This window comes from Triticum dicoccoides, chromosome 5B (genome assembly GCF_002162155.2).
Source record: "Triticum dicoccoides isolate Atlit2015 ecotype Zavitan chromosome 5B, WEW_v2.0, whole genome shotgun sequence".
NCBI classification, from domain to species: domain Eukaryota; kingdom Viridiplantae; phylum Streptophyta; class Magnoliopsida; order Poales; family Poaceae; genus Triticum; species Triticum dicoccoides.
Window position 1 is genome coordinate 288,866,445 of NC_041389.1, and position 6,189 is coordinate 288,872,633.

General features: G+C 47.5%; 1 non-coding gene and 1 pseudogene across 1 annotated transcript; both read right to left on the reverse strand.

Annotated features, from left to right (window-relative positions):
• Positions 1–206: 206 nt before the first annotated feature.
• On the reverse strand, positions 207–288 carry TRNAS-UGA. The gene has a single exon. It is a non-coding gene; the product is annotated as a tRNA-Ser (tRNA).
• Positions 289–2,619: 2,331 nt separating this feature from the next.
• On the reverse strand, positions 2,620–4,984 carry LOC119308484 (annotated as a pseudogene).
• Between the last annotated feature and the right edge of the window lie 1,205 nt (positions 4,985–6,189).

Sequence of the window (6,189 nt, forward strand, 5' to 3'; positions counted from 1 at the left end):
AGCGCAAAGGGGAAAAAGAATCTCCATCCGTTTGCTGAAGAAAATGAAAGGCTGGACGTTGTTAGAAAATGGAAAGCTGGATATTGTTTAAAAACTGATGAAATTTAATATAACTATGTGCATAAAAAATATAATAGCACACATGACCTCTTTTGCTGGTAATTGACAGGAGAAAAGGGGATGGGAGCGCAAAGGGGAAAAAGAATCGTCGACAGCAGGGATCGAACCTGCGCGGGCGTAGCCCAACAGATTTCAAGTCTGTCTCCTTAACCACTCGGACATGTCGACCTTGTTGTACTACCTTGTTGTACTACCATTCATAACAACTTATGTATCCAGTAGGCAGATATCACGTAGCATTAAATTATCAATGCCGACTGCAACCCTGGGCCGGCGAGAAACATTGCCAATTCCTTACGCGAGTTGGCGTTGTTTAAATAGAAAATGCTACGGTTGCCTTTAATGTTACGCGTGCAGTTCTGATCCCTTGGTTGTTCTGCACGTTCATGTCAGGCGCGATTTGTTCCAAAGCCTAATCTGCTGTGTAATCTTTCTGGTACATAGGTAAATGTCAACATACCCAGGCCGACAGCGATCGTCGTGGAAAAAGCAACCCCGGCCGTTAGAAATATGTATATATAAATGTGTACATATAGTACCACTTGGCGCATATGGGTGGTAAGCTATCCGAAAACAAAGAATATGTGTAAACATGCATACATTTCTTGGCTGTGGCCGACAAATATTGTTAGTTCGTCACAATCAAATCATCGTTTGGTGTGTAACTCAGAAAAAAGCACCTGCACCTGCACATCATCGACATCGACGTTGCCTTTAGCGTAACTAACCGGCATTGAGTAGATAACTGATGGCCATATATATAACCTCGTGTCGGAGTAGCTAGGATGTTGGACTTGCTGCATCCCTCAAAAGCAAAAAGAAAAAAGGAAAAAGTAGGACATGCTGCACTGACAACACACGGATGGGCCGCACCCTCCCACTGCTAGACTCTAGCTAGGATTTTAGACCGTTCAACAATTCCGTTTTTTACCGTACGTTAGGTTAACTTGTTCCATCTACGATTATATGCCTTTTTTTTTAATGCCTTTTCTTATTGGGAGAAGCATCAACCTATTATAAAAGTTTACCAACTCAAACATCTTTTGTTCCGATTGGATACGATCGATCTGACACAAGGACGAGATGTGTCCCACTGGAACCTCGCTGCATCTGAGTCCTTCACAGTCGACTCGATGTACCGTGCGCTCACGCATTCAGAGGTCCCAATGGATAATAACAAGAAAAATCTGGAGGTTAAAGATTCCACTGAAAGTTAAGATCTTCATGTGGTACCTTCGGAAGGGAGTGTTGCTAACCAAAGATAACCTCACCCGTCGCAACTGAAATGGAAGCAAGAAGTGTGGCTTTTGTACTCATGACGAGACAATCAGACACCACTTTTTCTAGTGCAAGTTTGCATGTTCTACGTGGGCAATCATCCAAATAATGTCTAATCTTTATCCGCCCACATGTGTTGCCAATATTTTCGGTCACTGGCTGGACGGTATTCCTTATAGATTCAAATCGCTAATAAGGATGGGAGCGTATGCCTTGTTATGGTAGCTTTGGCTATGTAGAAATGATCTGATTTTTAATGACAAAATCTCTTCTCCTTTGCAGGTTATTTTCCGTTGTACGCAATCGCTTCGTACGTGGTCTATGCTTCACCATACGGAGTTCCAACCGCTGTTCAAGGTGGTGTGTATGCAATTGGAGCGAGTGGCCATGGAGGTTTTTTTCCAACATGGGTGGCAGCATAACCTCCGTATCGGCCCATCACATCCTTCAACATACGCATAGTGACGGTCTTATTTGACTCTACTAGTCCGATATGTCATCTTTTTATTTTCTTTCAGACTATTTGTGTTTGGCTGTGTGCATCCTAATTATGCAGAGGCCGGGTGTTACTCATCATGATTTGTATCTTCTTGATGCTACGTTCTGAGTTAAGAAAGACGCCCTTTATCGAAAAACCAACTCAAACATAACAAAAATTACATCGAGATTTTGAAACCGCCGAACGACCACTACTGCCGTCAGAATAAGTCACTGACACACCGCTATGGCCGCTTTCTAATCGGAGCCGGCTTGACCTTATCAACGACAACCAGAAAGTCTTCGTGGACGTGCCCCTAAGGACAAGCGCCCTGAAGCCGCATTGATCGCCGTTAAACCCTTGCATATATTTGAAGCAACTAACACCAAATCTACGCCAGAGCTCCATCGACTACGCCCAGACAGACGAACTCGAGAAGGATCCGAGCCCAGATGATACACTCGAAGAAGAATCGCTGACATCCGCCGAGCGCCGCACCTGCAAGGACTACAAAAACATAACCTAGACTACTAACCGAACTGGAGGCATCGGGATTCCCCTCCCGTCACCGGCTGCCGGAGCAGCAGGCTGAGGGGAGGCAAATCACGGGCTCGCCGGTGAAGTCGGGACAGAAGAGTTTGTCCTAATCATCTAGGGTTAGGGAAGGGAAACGAGAGTATGGTTATATGCCTTGTCTTCCAAGCATCTATTCTCTCGTAAGTAGTACATGTGAAATATAGAAATGATGCAACACACAAACGGTTCATATATTGTCGAATTATTCAATGAACGGACATATCACTGAGTACATATTAATTTCACAAATTGTGGAAGCACAAAAAATAAAAAAACGAGGTGGAACCACAAACTTTCAACAAAACGTGGATCTCTCAGTACATACGTTGTATCACCTTGATCGTAATAGTTATTTTAGTTACTCTTCCTGCAGTTCTTCCTGATCTCTCCATTGTTCCTTGTGAGCGGCGAGATATCTCCCATCTTGATCATGCCTGCCACGAAGTCTGCGAAGAAAGCGCTCTGGCTGCTGACATAGTACTGGACCAGGGGGTCGGTGGCCCCGCCGTTGAAGAGCTCCTGGTCGGAGTGCAGGAGCCCCTTCTTGGCAACCAGGTTCTTGTAGTAGTTATTCTCAAAGGCGGTCGGGGTCTGGAGGTCCAACGGTGCTAGGTTGTTGTCGCCGGAGCCGGAGTTGGGAGGGCAGCCCGATTGGCGGGTCCCGGCGAAGCCGCTGTCGATGTCGGTCTCGTTGTAGATGTGTGCTCAGAAGTTCGTGCAGCGAGCTTGGCCTATGGTGTGAGATCCTGCGTAGGTCCATGCATGTAATCAGAGAAAACAGAATTTGTAATGAGGGACACTTCATCTTCCCCCTTTTTAGAATAAAAAGGGAACATTTGGGCCCTTTTTCCCCAAAGGAACGTTTTGGCACTTTTATTTTATTATCACTTACTTTGCAACTAAGTGCGTATATTCTCTAAAAATAATGGTAGAAAGAAAAAGGGATTTGAGTCAGTGATGGAACAGAGTAAAAGGAATCATATGCGTGTGTGGTTGTGATTAATTCATAATCAAGTTGGATATCTGGTAGTATGCCAGCTTTATTCTTCTATCTAAATGGACTCTCACCCCGCTTTATAGATAATAAAGCACAAACCGAGATACACGGCCAGCTTTATCCTTGCCTTAATATTATTAGTCCAATGACACGTGAATATATATGTGATGGGAGGCATCTTTCAAGTAAAGCCAGAGCCAGGCATTTCACTGAAAAAGTTAAGTGGCCTGGCTGCTAGAATACTGGCCTCAGATCTGTGACATGCAAAATGCAATACAACTAAGAGGTTCTTCTAGAAACCCATGCCGACAACCACAGGCCAATGCCAGGTTTTTTCGTCGGCCTAAAAAGTAATGGAAACTACTTCTAATTGGTAGTACGAGTAATTGCTAGTCACTAATCACGGATGATTGAACTCGTCACCAGTAAATTAACAATGTCCAGGCTTTCAAGTCAAAACTTAGCTATCAGTTCGGTTGGCGATCATGCCGGCTACATACAGCTGTATCGTGCAGTGTAGCTAGCTAGTAAAGCTAGTAGAAGCAGAGTGTGAAACGGTTCATATTCTCCCACATGGGAATCGATTCTCGTCGCTTTCATGGTTGTTAATTACTGTACATTAGTCCTACGTTCTCTCTATCATGCTGCCAGAAATTAGGTCTGCATTCTTAAGCACCAGTGATCATCCAAAAGTATTTGAGATTAGTTGGCTAATGCAAAGGGAATAATTATTTAATCCTTTGAGCGATGGGTGGAGGTACGCACCGGAGAGCGCGACCATGTCCTTTTGGGAGAGTCCCTGCGCTGCGAACAGTGACGTGAGGTTGGCGAGCCCCGACGTCGGCGGGGGGATGTTGTTGTTGGCGCCGCTGAAGCTCGCCGTCGTGGAGTCCCTCCGCCCGACCTTCACTGCCCAGTTCGGCCCGCCCAGCTACACATACTCACAGTTTCAGCATGCATGTCGTTCGTTGCATGTAATATAATCTGCATGGGAAGTAGGAGTAGGTGGGCTCCTATACGTACGGCGACGACGCTGTCCCTGGCGGCGATGGCGAGGACGTCGGCGCAGGAGACGACGCCGGGGCAGATATTCTCGACGGCCACCTTGATGGCGTCGATGACCTCGAACCCTCGCACCGACCCGTTGTTGGGCATCGCCGTCTTCTCCCCCTGGAAGCTCGCCGTGTCGTCCAGGAGCAGCGACCCGTCGCAGCCCTGGACGAAGCAGTCGTGGAAGAAAGGCGGAGGATGGACGCGCCCATGCGCGGCTCCTTCGCCACGGCCGACTGCACCACCGACGCGACTGTGCCCAGCGCGCCCGGGCACGAGCTCGAGTAGAACCCCGTCGACAGCTGCGCCGACGCCCCGCCGGCCGCCATGACGACTAGCAGGACGACGCACAGAGCACTACTAGCGTTCATGCCGGCGCGGCCCGCACTTGCACTAGCGGCAGCCATGCTCTCGATCGCACCCGACTGTGTGTGTGCGTGTGCAGTGCAGACTATTGAGCGTGCGTGTGTTGCCTTGAGCTAGCTTGCTGGGGCATGGATATTTATAGCACATTTGCATAGATGAATTATTTGTGGTGGCAAAAAAACATGATTAGATTGCACCATCTTTCCCACCAACTCTCTGCTGGACTTTGAGTTGAAACTGAAGTGCCGTTGTCTAGGGCACGTACGTACACTGCTTCAGGTTTTGGTGAGTGAGAACACTTGGACTTGAACCTGTGAAAGCAAAAAAGGGCGACACGGCTAAGTAAAAGGGCGTCGTCGCCTTTTCTCTATCAGGCGACGATAAAGCTGCTTAGCTACCATGTGATGCTGACTGCTCATCATCTCTTATGTTAGTAGGAAAAAAGGATGATATTCTCATCACAAGGTGCTCTTAGTAGGAAAGTACTTTTCCATCGAGATGCCATAACACCTGAGATTAATGGTTTCTTTTACGGAAGACAGTTGGTGAATTATACATACTAGTATGAATCAAATTAAATAATACATAATTTACTGTTCATGAGGGTGTAGGGGCACCCGGGAACTGTTACACCTTTCCAATACTCGGTGAAGGCGACGACAATGTAGATGAAGTAGACAAACATCGCCTTCACCTTTCCAATACTTCATCTACGTTTGTCTACTTCATTTACTGTTCATGAGGGTGTAGGGGCACCCGGGAACGCTCCTCAAAAACCTAATCGCACCTCTCCCATACACGATCTCAAGAGGCGAGGTTTTGAAGGCCTGCTCTTCCGTCAACCGTGCACGTGGTGGATGGGATGGGATTGTTGGGGAACGTAGTAATTTCAAAAAAATTCCTACGCACACGCAAGATCATGGTGATGCATAGCAACGAGAGGGGAGAGTATTGTCCACGTACCCTCGTAGACCGTAAGCGGAAGCGTTATGACAACGCGGTTGATATAGTCGTACGTCTTCACGATCCGACCGATCCAAGTATCGAACGTACGGCACCTCCGAGTTCAGCACACGTTCAGCTCGATGACGATCTCCGGACTCCGATCCAGCAAAGTGTCGGGGATGAGTTCCGTCAGCACGACGGCGTGGTGACGATGATGATGTTCTACCGGCGCAGGGCTTCGCCTAAACTCCGCGACGATATGACCGAGGTGGAATATGGTGGAGGGGGGCACCGCACACGGCTAAGAAACGATCTTGAAGATCAACTTGTGTGTCCTAGGATGCCCCCCTGCCCCCGTATATAAAGGAGCAAGGGGGGT